This window comes from Ixodes scapularis, unplaced genomic scaffold, assembly GCF_016920785.2.
Source record: "Ixodes scapularis isolate PalLabHiFi unplaced genomic scaffold, ASM1692078v2 PGA_scaffold1__304_contigs__length_218370807, whole genome shotgun sequence".
Lineage (NCBI taxonomy): Eukaryota > Metazoa > Arthropoda > Arachnida > Ixodida > Ixodidae > Ixodes > Ixodes scapularis.
The window spans coordinates 183,316,884-183,335,983 of NW_024609846.1; the positions used below are offsets into that span (position 1 = coordinate 183,316,884).

The 19,100-nt window shown below is 40.5% G+C and overlaps 1 pseudogene; it reads right to left on the reverse strand.

Annotated features, from left to right (window-relative positions):
• Positions 1–744: 744 nt before the first annotated feature.
• LOC120840859 overlaps positions 745–19,100 on the reverse strand; it is a 120,287-nt pseudogene continuing 101,931 nt past the window's right edge.

Consider the following 19,100-nt stretch of genomic DNA (forward strand, 5'->3'; position numbering starts at 1 on the left):
AGTACAACTAAAACTTCTGCATTTTCTTAGGAGGCGCCGATTTTCTTACGTGTTTTGGCACTAACGGCTATAAAATATAAAGTTGAAAGAAAACCACAAAGTCGACAATTCAAGTTGAAAGAAAACCACGAAATTGACAACGACCAGATCTAAAACGATCTGGTCGTGAAAATACTCTTCTAGGTTCTTCTGCTTGTGCCTATTTTGCACCCTAAAAAGTTAATATTTTATGCACCCCTCAAAGGGTACTTTGTGAAGTACATAAAATGGGCACTTTTCAGCTTTTTTTTTTTATGCAAAAAACTTCTTCATCGCCCAGTTGCCTTTCTAGTGCGCCAGGTGGCGATAGCGCCTGGGGCCAAACCCTGTTTCACTGGCTGAAAGAGTTCTTGGGGCGTCAAAGGACCTTCCATATACAATTTTTTTCTTTTTGTGTACTCTAAAAAAAATTGTGTTTTAAAGGTTCTTCGACGCTCCAAGAACTCTTTCAGCTCGTGAAAATTGGTTTCGTTTCAAGCACTATTGCCTTCTGGCGCACTAGAAAGGCAACTGGTCGATGAAGACGTCTTTCGCATAAAAAAAGGAGCTTTAAAGAAACCACTATTTCTTTTTCACGATGAACCTCTTTTAGGGGTACTTAAAATAACTTTTTAGGGTGCCAAATATGAACAAGCACAAGAACCATTAATGGTTCTTTTACGACCAGATATCCTTATAGTATACGTTAGGGTTTATTCAGTTAGGTCACTTTGCCTAAAAGGAAAACGAGCACGAAGCAATAAAGATGACTTTAGTACACAGCTTACGTGGACAACAAATTAAAAATAGAGTTTCCCGTTGTGCTGCGAGCAATGTTTTTATATTTATATCGTTGACATAGAAATGAAAGAAGATGTTGACTTATACCCCAGCGATAGCGCACCCCAGCGATAGCCTGAGGAATAGCTTAGACAACCTAGAGTTTTCTAATAATTCACTGAAGACTTCAACACTAGAAAATTATTAGATAGCGGGCACCCCGCAGGTGATTTGAGCACGCTGCCAAAGTGACGGATTATTTTTTGGATACGTTTTCATTATCGTTTTATGAAACCCCTCGTTCATAACACATCTGTTTTTTGCAGTGATTTTGTCGGTACCATCAGCTACGCTATGTTCTTCATTTAGGTAATAATTTCAGGATTCTCAGTGAGGCACGGTCAATGTTGAAAAATCTTCCACTTGATATCATTCATTTCCTAAGTAGGCTATACGTTGCTCGTACAATGTAACCCGTGTACCTTTTTTTTTAATGTGATGCAGCGACCAATTTAGGAGAACCAGTATTTTAGAACTTACCACAGCAGGAATTTCGGTTGTTTCTTGATTTCGATGATGGTAGTTGAGCTACCATCATCACTGTCATGACCACAGAGAACGCTACCATGATCATGATGCAGGCGAAATAAGTTCCTGTACGCGAGCCAATAGAACCCACTGTTAGGTTATCTTTTGCACTTATCCGCACAAAACGCCAACAGTCATATACGCCCATACTCCATAGTATATGCTTACAGGTCCCTCGGACACATCGCGAACTTTATGGTGACAATAGAGTTTGAACCGTACTTCGCCCAAGACAACTGCACTGCCGTATGGTTACAATCGTTGTCCAGTTTTAGCGAAATTGTTCAGTACGTAAGTTGCCTTATATGGTCCCACGAGACGTAACGTTTGCGCCTTAAAACGAGGCTTTTTTCTCCCAGCGGTATCAGAGATGAAAATTCTAGCTGTATGGTTTTTTCAGCGACAACTCTAGCCACAGATTGTGGTCAACTGTGACGCTGCGTAATGTTTTTTTGCGAATGTCGCCTCGGCGTTCATATTAGTGTACGAGGGTGGGTTTAATCCCATGTGTTAAGACGGAAGGAACGCTGCTCTCATATATGCATAAAAAAAAATTAAGGACGCTGTTTCTTTTTGACATTATTTTTTACCGTCAAACACGTTTGTTTGTTGTGTGCCAGTGACACTGAAATGTTCTAGAATGTGTGAATCAGCTGATCTTAAAACGCAGATGTGAAGTCGGGTACCCTTCACACTATAAACTCGGGTGACTCTACTCCCCCTTCATGCACTGGGAGAGCCAATCGCTGGTAATCTACGAAGGGAACTCGGAAAATGACAGGGCTAAAAACATGTTTAACCCCCCTTCTCAACCCCCCCCCCACTCAAAAAAAAAACAAAAAAAACTCTGCCCATTCAGCATTACGTACTCAAGTGAAATTCGGTGTCTCATAGTAGACCGCTTTTCTTCTTTTTTTTTGTTTAGATCTAGACGCAATTTATTTCCGTAATTCGGCGAGCCCCCTACGTGAATTGCGCCAATGTGCTTTTCGAAGTGCTTTGCTGGTAAGCAGACCCTCCAGAGTTCTCAGAGTGTTCTACAAGGAGTACCTGACTTTTGACAACTTGGTTCCAGTTTGCGGGCAATAGTTCAACGGAATTTAGAATTAATCAAATGTTAGGATGCAGCCGTAAACCACAAAGCTGTTGCCACTTGATGGGGATGAATTTGAAGTGCCAACCACTAATTAAGTATTATTGTACATTGTACTGTGCAAGAATACTTAATTAATGGCTGGCATTTCAAAGTCATTCCGAGTAAAAGAAACATAAATTAAACCAAAAGCAACATCTTGAGCGTTTTATAACATATCTGCACAGACTATGCAAGCTATTTGTTTTGTATTTTATTACAGTTCTTTTATGTTCATTACAATCCTCAATTTTACCATGCAGACGGAAAAAAAACACTTGCCGTTTGAAACCGAACTTTGCATAGAATGGTAGTTGCGATGTTGACTGCATATTAAAGCTGGCCGCCAGTATACGGCTATGCCTTTTACATCTTTCAAATTTCCCGTGGGTCGATTTTCTCGCATTTGCACTCGAAAATGTCCGCTGTCTTCTCTTCTTTTTGCGTATTGAGCTAGAATGGCAGCGACTATTGCCTTATACCAAGAAGTTGGGCGAATGACAAGAACAAAAATATTTATGTCGCGACCGAAAAGTTAAGTTTGCGTGAACATAACGCATCAGCGTTTCACGTCAGGACGCCAAATTGATTTCTATGTCTGAACATTTTTTTTTGCCATGTCATTGACAAAGCTCATTCTTTTCAGTCTCGTAATTCTATGAATTGTGTCATAGTAAAGTAGTCGACACAATCACCGCAGTATTTACAAAGAGGTTTACATTCGTTTCATAAAAGTTTAGCCATCCCAATTAACAAGTCTGAACAAACTAGCTCTACAAAAACACGTAACGCAGATGTATCAGTAACTCACGGCGATTAGCTTATTGATTGATATGTGGGAAAATAGACGCACGCGACTTTTATTGATATTCTACAATTTACACACGGGACAAACATAATTATGCACTTCATTGCAGGTCTATATAAAATTTCTAGCGCACTTGCCGGCCCGTAATAAATTAAGTCATCATCAAATATTCTCAAAGCCTGCCATAGACATGCAATACAAATGTACTAAAAAGTGATGTCTATATATGGGGCCTATACAGTGTTTGTTTTTAAATTTTATATCTCACACACTTGTGTACAACAAACAAAAAACGCCATGAAACTGCATTAATGCGGTTTGCGCAGGTGAGTTATAGGACCTGGTGGACATTATATAGGGGAATATTCGGCAGGATAAGTCGGTTTTTTAAATAACTTTCGTTATTTAACTTCCGAATTATTGGAGACAAATGTAATGTTCCGATGAGAAACTTTCTAAGCGTCATCGAAAACGACTATAGTGTATTTCAGCAAGATTTGACGCGGGTGGGAAGCGTGTTGGTGCCCCGAAAGTCACCACACGTGCAACAGGTGCAACGCTACTGGTGCGAATGTGCGCCCGCACGGTTTACCCGTTTCTCGATCATCATCCACGTTTACTCACCACAAGCATCGCGACATTTACCCGAGTGGTAACGTTGGCGCACCGCTGAACCTCCCACGAACCTTGCATCTTTCTCAAGTTTACTGATTTAGTGATTTTCGATGACATTCAGAGTTTTTTTTTTCGGAATCGTAAATTAATTTGCCCTAATAGAATTTTTTTAAGGTATATATAATATACCTATCTTAAGTATTATCTCTCTATATTATGTCCTCTGGGTCGTATAACGCCCCTGCGCAATTCACATTGCTGTATCTTTCACAGCTGTTTTTAAAAACAGTTTTGTAAAGTAGAGGAAAACAACTTATATACACTTAAAATCAAAGGGCCGATAACTGTGAAACTCTAGTGACTATAACCCCGTAACTCTGTGAATTGAGGCCGTTACTCACGTTAACATCAAAAATCAGTCTTATACACTTCTGGCAGCACAAGGACAGAGCAAACACAAGGAAACACACGGCATGCCATAATGGAGAGGGAAACAGAGGGAAATGCGCATTACAGCAACAGTAGGCGTGCGAAAAGGCCCATGCAGAAACGCCAGAGAACCTTGTGCGGCGGGAAAGCAGTGCATAGCATTTTGTTTAGGTACACAATTTAGAGCTTCGTTTAAATGAGCGAAAGTCGATACTTAATTGCAGAGTTACAAAAGCGAGTCACATCAAGCTCCTACACCGAGTTTCGTGAGCGGTACGCTCATGTGCTTTTGCATCCGGGAAGAATAGAAACTAGAAGGGTCGAATTGACCCGACTTCCCAGGAGTTTACGAAATGATAATGATAACATTAATAAACACGCGAGCTGGTTTAAGCTCAAACGAGTTAAAAATAAGAACCATTTGAGTCATCTCCTCTTTTATCTATTAATGAGAAAGTAAGTGTGACTAATTCCCAGCGTTGCTTAGCTTGCCAGCAATGGTTCTTGCTTTTTTAATATTTTGTATTGCGATTCTTTCATGTTATGACCAGGGATTCATAATATGAATGGCAAGTGGGACGGAAGTTGCACTAACGAGCAGGAGTTTGAATGGAGCTTAAGAAAGCCAAGCAAAAACCATTTCTTTCATTTGTTGGTTGTCTTCGTGCTATATGGTTTGGCAAAAGGGGGAACATTTATGGTTATTTGTGACAAATAGTATTTGATTAGTATTTTTATCACATGTATCAACGTACCAGTAGATTGTCGCCAAACTTGTAATCGCAAGACAAAAAGATACTTCGAACAAAATACGTCAATTGTAATAAAACAAAAATCACAAATTTGGCTTTAAAAAAAACGAAAGCAAATGCATATTTTTAAGGTTGCTCCGGGTATATTATCTATTGAAAATCATTACTGTTTGGAAGACCATAACACGTGCTTATAAAACAAATGTTTTAAATGAGGGCTGATCCAGCAAAGAAATATGTTTCAAACTCTTTGTTTTTATCCTTCGCTCCAAAGAATTTAAATTATATTAACACATATTTGTTTTCCAATATAAGCGTGCATTTTTAGATTCACTGGATTATGTAAAATGAATATCTTTATATTGCATAATTTCTTCCTCGAGAGGCTACGTTAATTTTAAATATACACCGACTTTGTATCTAAGTTTATATACATATCTCCGGGAACGAAAAATATATACAAGATACATTCGTTAAATTTCATAAGCATGGACTTTATTCCGAGTGTAAAGTTTAAGAAACAAAATGGGGCTGAAAATATTATAAGCCTTGACGCAACGCAAGAACTTGAAGTAACCCATATCGATACTTCTCGTTCCAAAAAAAAACAGTGCAAGTAAAGAAAAAAGAAGCTTTGCCGATCGTTGTTCAATAACGCACTTTGGTGGTACTCAAGTTTTATGGATCATATTTTCCTGTTTACAGCAGAAGTTTGGCCACGGAAGCAAGCGCAAGAGTTACTAGTGGCGTACATGTAGCAAATATCGACTCGAAGGCGTGTTGCGTGCCGTACACTTCGACCTATCGAGCTGAAGAATAAGAAAACAAATTCTCAAAGAAGTTTTGTTGGATGAATTCGTCGAAGTTTAGATAAATTTAAAGCAGCAATTTACAAGTGAGCGAAGCACGCCAGAAAAGCTTGGTTTACATTGAATGAACCTCCCCAAGCGTGAATTCTTAAAACCAAGGGCTTTAACTCGATATGTTGGTATTTTTGTCATTACGTCAGTCAAATATATTAGATTTACGTAACCATGTTCATTTATGCTAACGCCTCGGTTATATTAAATTATCGAGAACATTTATTAGTCCGCCTCAATCGGCAATTTCAGTGCAGTGGATGAGAATTGGTCAAAGAGCGACATGGAGCCACGAGTTTGAAAGTATTGAGCTTATACTCTGTGCACATTTTGGAACTTGCATATTATTTTCTTAAATTCTTCGAATGCAGAGTGATGTACCGACAATTGCGCGGCAGGCGACAATAGATATTTAACCTCGCGCTTTTCCTTTTGCTATGAATATCCGTGAGCTTTTTTCTACCGTGTAAAGTGGCATAGTTTTCATTATTAAATATAAAACAAACTGTTGCACTTTTCAACCGAGCGCCAAATCATTTGAATGGAAATAACAAAATAAGGCAATTAAATTGAACTGGTAAGTACTTAAGAGCTCTTGGCATTAATTCATAGTTTGTATCTTATCACCACAAAAATTCCATGGATGGCTTGGTGCATGACGTTCTAATAAAAGCCAGTAAACTAAAAGAAATTCTTTAAAAAAACTGTTTTTCATTTTAGGTAACTAGCCTAATATGGCTAATTACTGCCATTTTTTGTATATTCTTTCTTTGTAAGTTATGGGAAAGATTTTATTTTACGGTTAGGACCATGCAGTTTATCAAACGTTTACGTATACAGAATATCAAATGACGGGCCCGAAAATCACACCAAGTGTCACTGCAAACTATGTACGCCTGCGAGCGTAAATAGATATTTACACTGAAAATAACCCGCCGATTAGATTTGTTTTTAGCTCATAGATTAGCACGAAAAGAAAAGGTCAAGTAGACATTGGCTATTACAACACAGTCATGAATGCTACCTCGGCACCTAAACAGTAAATGCATAAGCAGTGTTATAATTGAAATTATAAGTACAATTCTTCAAAATTAGAGTCATAATTGAAAGTATAAATATGTACTTTTTTTTGGAGCTCGTATTATTTAGAATTATAGTTTATTCGAGTGCGGACGCGAATTTATCGTAATCAGATTTAAAGTGCATGTAGGGAAGGGAAGGACGCAGGCAGGAGTATCACAAGTGAAAAATATCTCAAGAAAAAATATTAATACAGCGAGCGAACACTCGGCTCGAAATACGTGATACGATCTGTACAATGCATACACTCAAAACTTCGCTCCAGAACGAAAAAAAAAAGAATAAAAAGTTAAACGCGTAAGCTCACAGGACGACACTGAGTCGCACCTAAGAGCGGCAGGACGTCTGACGTGACTGGCGTTTTGTCGCATATGATCAGCACGAACACCATCAACGACAGAAAAATGGTGACCCCTGCAAAAGCGGGTAACGGCTTTCCGTCAAATCACATGACTGCTCGTGCAACTTCGGAAAAAAAAAAAGAAGCGCTCGTCGTCTTTGTGCTTTTGCTATGACGGGTTAAACGAGTCACGAACAGTGAACGCGCCGTGGTTTTTAGATTTCTTTTGATTGGTTGAGCCCGTCGCAAGCACTAATTCCTGATTACTTTAGCCGGTCGTAAGCACTAATTCCTGATCAGTTTAGCTGGTCGCAAACACTTATTCCTGATTGGTTCAGCCGGTCGCAAGCACTAATTCTGATTGGTTTAGACGGTCACAAGAACTAAATCTTAACTGGTTTAGCGGGTCGCAAGCATTAATTCCTGATTGGTTTAGCCGGTCGCAAGTACTAATTCCTGCTTGGTTTAGCCGATCACAAGCACTAATTCTGATTGGTTTAGACGGTCACAAGAACTAAATCTTAATTGGTTTAGCGGGTCGCAAGCATTAATTCCTGATTGGTTTAGCCGGTCGCAAGTACTAATTCCTGCTTGGTTCAGCCGGTCGCAAGCACTAATTCTGATTGGTTTAGACGGTCACAAGAACTAAATCCTAATTGGTTTAGCGGGTCGCAAGCACTAAGTCCTGATTGGTTTAGCCGGTCGCAAGTACTAATTCCTGCTTGGTTTAGCCGGTAACAAGCACTAATTCCTAATTGGCTCAGCCGGTCACAAGCGCAAATTCCTGATTGGTTTAACCGGTCGCAAGTACTAATTCCTGCTTGGTTTAGCCGGTCACAAGCACTAATTCTGATTGGTTTAGACGGTCACAAGAACTAAATCTTAATTGGTTTAGCGGGTCGCAAGCATTAATTCCTGATTGGTTTAGCCGGTCGCAAGTACTAATTCCTGCTTGGTTCAGCCGGTCGCAAGCACTAATTCTGATTGGTTTAGACGGTCACAAGAACTAAATCTTAATTGGTTTAGCGGGTCGCAAGCATTAATTCCTGATTGGTTTAGCCGGTCGCAAGTACTAATTCCTGCTTGGTTCAGCCGGTCGCAAGCACTAATTCTGATTGGTTTAGACGGTCACAAGAACTAAATCTTAATTGGTTTAGCGGGTCGCAAGCATTAATTCCTGATTGGTTTAGCCGGTCGCAAGTACTAATTCCTGCTTGGTTCAGCCGGTCGCAAGCACTAATTCTGATTGGTTTAGACGGTCACAAGAACTAAATCTTAATTGGTTTAGCGGGTCGCAAGCATTATTTCCTGATTGGTTTAGCCGGTCGCAAGTACTAATTCCTGCTTGGTTCAGCCGGTCGCAAGCACTAATTCTGATTGGTTTAAACGGTCACAAGAACTAAATCTTAATTGGTTTAGCGGGTCGCAAGCACTAAGTCCTGATTGGATTAGCCGGTCGCAAGTACTAATTCCTGCTTGGTTTAGCCGGTCACAAGCACTAATTCCTAATTGGTTCAGCCGGTCACAAGCGCAAATTTCTGATTGGTTTAGCCGGTCGCAAGTACTAATTCCTGCTTGGTTTAGCCGGTCACAAGCACTAATTCTGATTGGTTTAGACGGTCACAAGAACTAAATCTTAATTGGTTTAGCGGGTCGCAAGCATTAATTCCTGATTGGTTTAGCCGGTCGCAAGTACTAATTCCTGCTTGGTTCAGCCGGTCGCAAGCACTACGTCTGATTGGTTTAGACGGTCACAAGAACTAAATCTTAATTGGTTTAGCGGGTCGCAAGCATTAATTCCTGATTGGTTTAGCCGGTCGCAAGTAGTAATTCCTGCTTGCTTTAGCCGGTCACAAGCACTAATTCCTAATTGGTTCAGCCGGTCACAAGCGCAAATTCCTGATTGGCTTAGCCGGTCGCAAGCACTAACTCCTGATTGGTTTAGCCAATCGCAAGCACTAATTTTGATATGTTTAGCCGATCACAAGCACTCAATCTTAATTGGTTTAGCGGGTCGCAAGCACACAAAAACGACAAGCGCCGTGACGGTGCATTTTCAACTCTGCTTGATTGGTTTCATCTGTTCGTATACCTTCGGCTGCTCTCGATTAGCTTGAAACGGAGTATAGACAGTAATTACTGTGGCGGTACATAATGGTAGTAGCACATTCTGCAGGATTAGAGGGACTGTCTCAATCGGCAGCACTCAAGTGATCTTCGTGTACGGAGTTTGTATGTTTAAAACAAGGTTTCTAACCCACGTTGCAAATTTAGGAATGGCCAAGTTTCTAGAAAACCGCACCGTGGCACAAAAGTATTCCTAAAGCAGAATTTCATTTTCCTTTGAGCCTAACCATAAATGGAACGTCCCCGCGGGAATTTTTTGGAGGTAGAATAGTCGGTCGCGCTGCACCTGCGCAACCTCTCACGGGAATCGAAGGGGCTCTCGGTGCCCAGCACGAGAGGGTTGCTACGTCTGAATTCGGCTGTTGCGTGTGTGCGTGTGTGTGTGGCGCTGAACGAGATGTAGACATTGAACGATCTCCGTGGGGATTCTCTGACCTCAGAACAGCTATTTCTTGTTTCGAAATCGTTCACGGTATCAGGAACGTTATGATTATTTGTGTTGCAGCGTCGCATTTTATAAATTTCTCAGCGTTAGAAACAGGACATCTATATATATCTAACGGGCATGGTGGTGGGAGGCCGAAGGCGTGTGTATATAACTGAGAAGAAAAAACCCTTGGTGAAAACAGCAACAACGGACGATTTTTCTTCGACGTTTCGGCCGGAGTGAGGCCTTCGTTAGAAGGCCGGACACCGACCGAAACGTCAAAGAATAAATCGTCCGTTGTTGCTGTTTTCACCAAGGGTTTTATATACATACATATATATATATATATATATATATATATATAAAGTGGAGTTTAAACTACGACGTGCCTAATGTTATATTCGGAACTTTTCCGCTGCGCCTATCGAGCTGCGCGATACCTTCAAAAGGAAACGAGTTGAAATCTCGAGCGACGTATTTTTAAATCGCCCAAAGTAAACCGTGACCTTTTAATACTGCTGAACGACAAATCGAGACTAGAGTGTTCCCCCCCGAAAAACCTGTCTTTCTAATAGTCCTCATTAACATACCATCTAAATACATCCTACGTCTATTTGGATGCGATTTCCAAAGTCCAGATCCGTTGGGTTCCAGTCGATCATAAAGAAGACTTGAGACGGATAATTAGCATCTACGACTTGAAATGACTCTTCTATTGTTTTGTCCTGCTCATGATTATATTTGTACCCTTTATTTCAAATAGGGTTGAATTTCGCGTCGGATGTATCGCTTGTTCATTGCCTCTGTTTACTCTAAGGGCGTTAGGTTTTTGACACCTGTCTACTCTTCAGTGAAGTGCGCACTCGGGAACCTTTAAAAACGTACTGAATACAGCCAACTTAGGAATTCTAGGCGTTTGACAAAGATCAAAATAAGAACCCAATGCATTTCTAAGGGCAAAGCATTCCCAGCTACGCAGACAAAAAACGGGCTTGTACAAAGAAACGCTTCAAACATAAAAAACAAACACACACCGCCAACATCAAAACTCAAATGAGCCATGAAACAATCATGTCAAAAGTGAAGGCAGCAGGGCAGCACGGTGAGAGGACGAGCAGCGAACCCCGAAGAATGGTGGACGAGTCAGTCGGCGCACCTATAATGGACACGGCGTCCGATGTGGGAGGCATGGTCTCGGCAAGCTGCAGCATGAACACCGTCAAGGACAGCAGAATGGTTACACCTGTGCGCGCGTTTGCGGGAGGACATATCGGGTGAGGAATGACGTCTATGATACATACCTCACTATCGTCACCACTGAAAGGAATGTCGTGTTAGCACGCACAAAAAGCACAAACCTCACAGTTCACGACTAAGGAAATAGTAGTGGAACTACTACCGTAAATTCACCAATAAGCGCCCACCCATGGTGAAAAAAAAAAAGGGAAAAGTATGAGGCAGGCAAAATTTCGAAAATGGGCGTTCGTTCGGGACCTTAAGCTACTTCAACGATAACTATATGTTGAAATGCAATCTCTCCTCCCATCTGCATTTTAATTGCTTATTGTATAGGCGGAAGTTAGTACCTTCCGCATGGAGCTTTGCCGTAAGTTTGCAAATCAGCGAAAAAAAACTAAATATGTCGTAAATGCACCACATGTAGCCTCTAAATTAGTTTAGGGCAGACGGAGGCCTACCAGTGTTCTCGTTCCATACAATGTAGGTCTCTTTTGAGCTACCTTTTGCCAGACGCCATGACACTCAGACATTATACCGGGTGTTTAACCGAACATAGGTCAAATTATTGTTTGGGTGAAAACTACGCATTGCACAGAAATAAGATAGGTGCCGTGAGGGTCAATGTCAACAAGGCTGTTTATTGAGGTGCAAAGTGTTTAGGATAATTAAGGTTATAATGATATTTGAAGGATTAGCTACATTTTGTTACCGAAAATGAACATATCGGTCGAATTAGAAACTTAGCAGAATCGTCGAAAGCTACGAAATTGGTCAATTTATCAATATTTGTAGCGCCTGCCTTGTGTTTCTAGTTCTTGAAAATGCATTAGATTTTGACGCCCTAGCATGATTTTTTTGTTTCTCATCACCCGCACGTTCGCTTCGCCACCCTTGCTCCTGCAGCCCACACCAGGGTGTCGAACCGGAACCGAACCGAAAACCGGAACAGAACCGTTATTTTTAGCCGAACCGGAACTGAACCGAACCGAAATCTTCGCCGCCATCTTGGAACTGAACCGGAACTGAACCGGAAAAACATATAACGGTAACCGGTTCAAAACGGTTTACGGTATTTTTTTTTGTTAGTATTACAAGTTTATTATTATTGGCACGTGTATTCCTCTACGTATTGATCGAATCGTCATATACAGAATTGCAATGTATAATAAATCCTGGTTTTTTGCGGCGCTTTCTTATTGGCACTATGATTAGCCATGTGTCACAATGTCACGTGACGTCATGATGTCAAGACATGCTGTCAAGTAATGTCACATCACGTGACCCCGTGACGTCACGTGACTCACCGCGTTAAGTCAATTCGAATTGAGGACGTCGCTAGATCTATTAACGTCGTTGATACCGTGACGTCACATGACATCACAACTTCGTACTGAGAGTCACGTGACACCATGATGTACCCGATTGTCATGATCCCAATTCAAATGCTCTGGTTCATGACAACCAGTATCGCCAAACATTCGGGTAACGCTCGTGTTCAACTCAAAGATTACGATGGGCCCGAGTCCCACTAGAGCTAGAAACAGAAACAAACGAAAGCGACCAGCCTCAGACACATGCAGCATGTTCGCGATGGTACCTTTATACGGCTTTGAGTTGTTCGGTGCTCGCGAAGTTAGCACGAGTGTTTACAATCCTGCAAATGGTTCCATCGTGTGCATGATACTCGTGTTTGAGCATAGCCTTCTTTATTCTACGGAGCCTGGCAAATCGCGAAATACTCTGGTTTAAGGCTAGTCGCTGTCGTTTGTTTCTGTTTGTCGCTTTAGTGGGGCTCGGGCATTATAGCCCAACTAAAATTATATCTGAAGATCAGCCCATGCTCTCTGCTTTGCCAACCCTGCGTATGACTATGATAAACACTGACGGTATATATATTAGGATCAGATCACGTGGCTGATAGTTCTAATTGTGAGTTGAGGAGGGGAAAGCTGTTTCATTTCTTTCTTTCGACTGTCTGCCATTTCGCGGAGGGGCAAACTAATGGATGCTTTTGCAAGTTATCAACGTCAAGGATTACAACTTAGCGGTATTTATTGAACTTAAGGTAAAAAGAAAAAAAGATGCTGCACAACCCATTTTACATGTATGCGCACCATTGAGGCTCCCAAACATGTTTTCGTTATTGCTGAACTGCCTCAGAAAGTTGTCCCGAGAATAGAAGTGTTAAAGGGTTTAAATGTGACGCATTAGTCGGACGTTACATGGAACTATTAGTGTGTACGGGAGGGATACCTGAAAAGAAAGATCCTAGTGGCCTCACGGGGATAGCCGAACGTCGGCAGCCGCTCTAAGTCTCACAGGAGTGTCGCTCTCAAGTTCTCCAAGTTTCGACCGCCCTGTATTTTGTTTAACCTTCACAGTTTGGTGCAAAGTTAAAGCAAGGAAGAATTACTGTTAACAAGTGACACAAATATAATTGTCGAGTGAACACCACTCAATACGGAGCAGGCAATCCCTGAGGAATAAAAAGTATCTTGAGGAGCAACTAAAAAAAAAGGGAGTGGGGAGGGCGGTAGTTTTAAAGCATACTGTGTCGTAAAGATTCCTCTGCCCCACATTTTCGGCGCAGACTAGAAAGCGTGGCCTGGAAACGATCGTGACAGATGGGTAGTTGGTACAACTTTTATTTGTAAAAACACTCTTGCCAGAAAGCACGTTTTCGTCGTGCCAGACACTCGCGCCGTGCCTAACGACGATGTACCAACAAGAAAAATGTGTGCCTCTCAAATACATAGCTTGCACTGAGCGCGAAACTTTTGCAGCGTGCATTTTTCCAAACCGGATTTGATTTTCTCAGCAAGAACAACTCGCAATGGCAACCAGTATCTAGTGCGATTACGTCACGTGCAAACCATGTTAAATACTTCAGCTTTCTGGTGAAGTGCGACGTTCGCAACACCAGCAGTAGACGTCCAATGTGTAAAGTTGTGTAGTATTTATAGTAGTCTCGCGATGATATACGGCAGCCTAATGAAATGTTGGAGCACATGACTGGTAAAGAACAGAGTCATGAAGTAAGGTCTCAAAACAAGTGCACGTAAAACCTAAGATAACATTAGCCTCCCGAGGTAGTATCCCGCGACGTTTCGAGCTCAGGCAAGCTGATGCCCAAAAGTGATTTATATTAGGATTCTAAAAAATCTTTGTTTGCCCTTCGCGGAATCTATGTTTAATTAGGAATATCATTTTATGCATTTCTATGCATTTCTTTTTGCAGTAAAGCGTTGTGTAAGGGATTATTTAGAAAAAATTGCGTGTCATCTCCTTATTTCCGCACATTTCGTGTATTTGCCTTCCGATATATCATCTGACCACAGTGTTTTTTGGCATGCCCTGCAACCCACTATTTTACACTGCAAAACAGCTAACAAAAGCACGTTGCCGAAGACACAACAGCTGGCGTATTTTCGAGTATCGTCCTTCCGTGTCGGTCTCAGGCGGTTATGTGAACTTCATAAAGTCAAATTTATCGATGATAATAAAAATGTACTTAATTCCTGTCTGAAGATTTGGCAGCATAAATAGAAGATTCTCACCTCCAAGATATATAAGTAAATGCGCCTTTAAATTATCTGAAAGATGTTCGGCAAATATTTTTCGGCGCTTTTATCCTCTATAGACACGTTATAGGTGATTTTGAAAAGATTTAAATAATGTTTTTTTTCATTATTTTGAAGCTAATTTAAATAACTATATGTGTTCCTCACGCATATATAACTTCTCGAATATATAGAAGTTTATTATCGCGTTTTTCATGTGTTTTTACTATCACCTTTTTTTACTGGAACGAATGGTGGAACTATGACGATTGCACACTTAAACTCTCGGAAAGTGTCCAATTAGGTAGCTTCCGAATTGAGTAGAGCATGAAATACCACTTTGTTCTATTTAGCAAAAATCATCAATTAGCGAGGGTGATGCTTATTTGCAAATTAAATTGACCTGCATTTTGTCAAGAGCAAACCTCATCATCCAGGCTATGCCAGTTTATCCAATATAAGAAAATGTTCACATGGGTAAGCATTGTTTTAGGTCAGATTCGATCTCAGTACTAAGGTGCTCATAGGTTAGAGTGAACAATTTCAGCCACTCCTTTTCGCATGATTCGTCGCCCGCATCATGGTGCTGAGAGCAAACAATATGCTAGTTAGAAAAACAAGCATTGCGATTGTCGCTTAGTGTTCCTATAAAATATAGACTGGAAGGACTTGTCCCGTGACTTTCGTGACATTTTGAAAATTATATTCCCTTAAGCTCAGTCGTCTCGTCATCATATATATATTGTGAAACGTATTCCGTAAAACACATTTCATGATATATATGGCGACGAGGTGCCCATTTCATGATTGTATTCACTGTAATTAATTCCTTAGTTCAAGGGCAAAACTACGATTCAACATCTAATACTGCGATACAAAGTTTTACCAATCACGGGTATTTTAGGCAACCTACTTCACTTCCGAAAACATTTCGATTCAGGTACAATATATGTGACTCTGGTAAACGAAGGGATGTTGAGTCGTATAAACACGACGTTTTGTATGTTAATGTAGATTTTCCTTTCTTGTTGTGTAGGAATAAATAACAGAATTTTATATTTTTGGTACCTGAGAATAAAACTGAATTGAACAAACAATAAAAAAAAACTATATACTGTAAACAACTATTTTTCGTGGGCTCAGTATTTCGCGATTTAGGTCAAAGCTGAAGTTTTGGAATAATTCGCGGGTTGTAATTTTCTCGACGCGGTGGAATCTCAATATAAATTTCAATATGTTTACATTTTACCGAAATTGCTCGCGGGACCCATTTTTCGCGAATTGTAGGCGATTCGCGAAATTTTCAAAAATAGGTCCTCGCAAAAATCAGATCGTTTACAGTAGTTAGTTTCACGGTCTAAATAGCGCCTATTGACAGAACAACGCGGAAAATATATTCTCAATTTAGCGGTTCAAACCGGTTCGAACCGGTTTAAACCGTTATTTTTTACGCCCCGGAACTGAACCGGAACTGAACCGAAAGCCGTGAACCCGAACCCGAACCGAACCAATAAAAATATCGGTTCGACACTCTGGCCCACACTGCAATTTTTCCTCACCACCACGCCTTCCTCGCACTTCAAGTACTTCTAAATTTTCTGATTAAGTCGTTTCCGGTAACACTGAGCAAGTTTCTAATTCAAGCCATAGGTTGATATTTACTAACAAAAAAAAAGGGTAAGTATACAGTGATAATTAAAAAATTCATTTGTCTGAAAGTCTATGCACCACGCTAAACAGTGACGAATAAAGCCCCGATCGTTTTTTTCTTCTCAGGCCAGTTTTCGTGGGAAAAGTATGACCGATGGTCGCTGAAACATACGGTAAAATAAAGGTGAAAAAAAAAAAATGTAACTTTTCTCGGAGATATTTTTCCTTGTCAGCGTGCCATTAAATATATTTACATGGAGAGTGTTAAATTCTAAGTTTTATGTTTAACAACTGATGATGTCAAAGTGCTCTTCGGTGTCTCCGTGCGCCGCTATTAATTTCTCTGGGAAGTTTTTAAAATTTCGATGGTATGTTATACACATGATTGTGATATTTTTGTTTTTATTTATTTTATTTTTATTTATTTAGGAAATACTGCGGATGGTTTTCCACCATCCTAGCAGGAGAGGGTTACAACATGTTTATAAGAAAGGAATCAAAACTATTGGATGTTGAAGCGTTCACGCAGTCTGACGGCAGTGAGTTCCAGTCTTCAATGGTTCTTACAAAAAATGAGTACTTAAATAGATTATTTCTAGGAGCATATTGTCTAACATTTTTTGAGTGGTTTAGCCTTGCTGAGCGCTAAGGAGGTGGCTGAATATACAAGTCTTTACTTAAGCCAGTCTCGTTATGATAAATTTTATTAAAAAAACTTAATCTTGCAAATTTCCGCCTGGCTTCGAGAGATTCTAGAACAATTCTATTCAACATTTCAGAAACCGGGGAGAGGCGCCTAAAATCAGAAAAAATAAATCGTGCACTTAGTCGCTGAATTCTCTCCACTTTTTCTATATCTTTCTTTAAATATGGGTCCCACACGATTGACGCATATTCTATAACTGGGCGAACTAGGGCTTTATAGGCTGAAAGTTTTACAGTCCAATTGCACGCTCCCAATTTCTTTCTTAAAAAACACAGTTTTTTGTAGGCCTTGGCGCAAGTATTGTCTGTGTGGGTGTCCCAGCTAAGTTTCGTGTTAATAGTTAGACCTAAGTATTTTACGTCATTCACTGATTCAATGAGTTTATCGCGGACATGATACGTATATTCGAGAGGAGATTTCTTGTGTGTTATCGTAAGAGCGCATGTTTTCAAGTAATTTATAACCATCTGCCACCTCTCACACCAGTCAGCAATTTTACACAAGTTTTCGTTAAGCAATAATTGGTCCGAGGTGTTAATGACAGTAGTATAAATCACACAATCGTCTGCAAAAAGTTTCACAGTCACACCCGAGTTAAGGTCGTCAGCTATGTCATTGACATATATCAAGAACAAAAGGGGTCCCAAGACAGACCCTTGGGGAACACCTGACAGGACATCAAAAGTAAAAATAAAAACAAGTTATCAGAGAATTTTTTGTTAAATTTTAATTTAGCTTGAGTTGACTGTAATTGATATAACGGCATTTAGACGTCGCTCGTGCCAACACTTATAACATCTTTCTTGAGGATCTTGAGATCTTGAGGAAGTTAAACTAAAAAATCCGTACAGCCTTACTTTCTGGGGCTACTTTTTAGTAGCCCCAGTCTCAAACAACGCCTATAATGCGCGTTGTTTGAGACTATCGCGACAATGGCACCAACACGGGAACGCCGAAATTTCGTTTTCACCCTCTTTTAATTTCGTCTATTCCGGATCTTATTCATTAAAATTTTAGGTTTCACGGACCCTATATCTTGCAGGCCAGGGAACGAAAGGTAGTAATAGGAGTAGCGTGATAATTTGCGACGAAACACTATAATTATTCTAGGGATTAAAAGCATCCGAAACGCGATACGTGCCCCGGAAGGCCATTAAATTAACAAAAGCTGCGCTTTACGACCGCGCCCATTAGCGGATATTTTTAAAATCATGTATTAATGGTACCCTTAGCCTCCTCATAAAAAAAACACCTTATGACTCAGCCGAATCCTGGACATCCGCCCTCAAGAATGTGTTTTTTTAAGCGGCTCATCAATATTTTTATAGATTTGATGCACGAAAAAAACAAATAACGAGAATAGAACGGGACATTTTCATCGAAGAGACAGAACGCGTCGATATTATAACCCGTAGTACCACTTGTCCACACCTGGATAGGAAAAAAAAATATTTAGTCACTGACAGCTTATAAAAGAAGGGAGCGGTTTCTTATGTTAATCACGCTTCTTGCTTTGTGATTGGTCCGTCGGCGTTCTTATTGGGTATAATGCTGCAATCCCATTGGCTGCGAAGTGATATTGAGATGCATGTGGCTCGTTACTCTTTGTTTTTGTGAGTTTGCTATCCCAGATCAAATCAATTACGTGCAGTAAAAACCGCATGACCCCACAGGTTTTTTTCTTTGAGCGTGATTGGTAGGCCGACGTCGACATGATGGCGCACTTTTGGCGCTACTTGATTAGCTCTCTCGGATGCTACACTCTAAAAAAAAAGTCTGTGCGTCTACTTTCATGCACAACACTCCGAGAGCCAATCAGCTCAACTTACGGAGGCAGGTCAGCGAATGACGATGCCGAAACATATGTTTAGACCAAAAAAAGCAGTCTGAGTTGTGACATTAAGCAACGCAAGCGTGACGTTTTGCATTCCTTAATGTCACAACTCAGACTGTTTTTTTGGTCTAAACATATGTTTCGGCATCGTCATT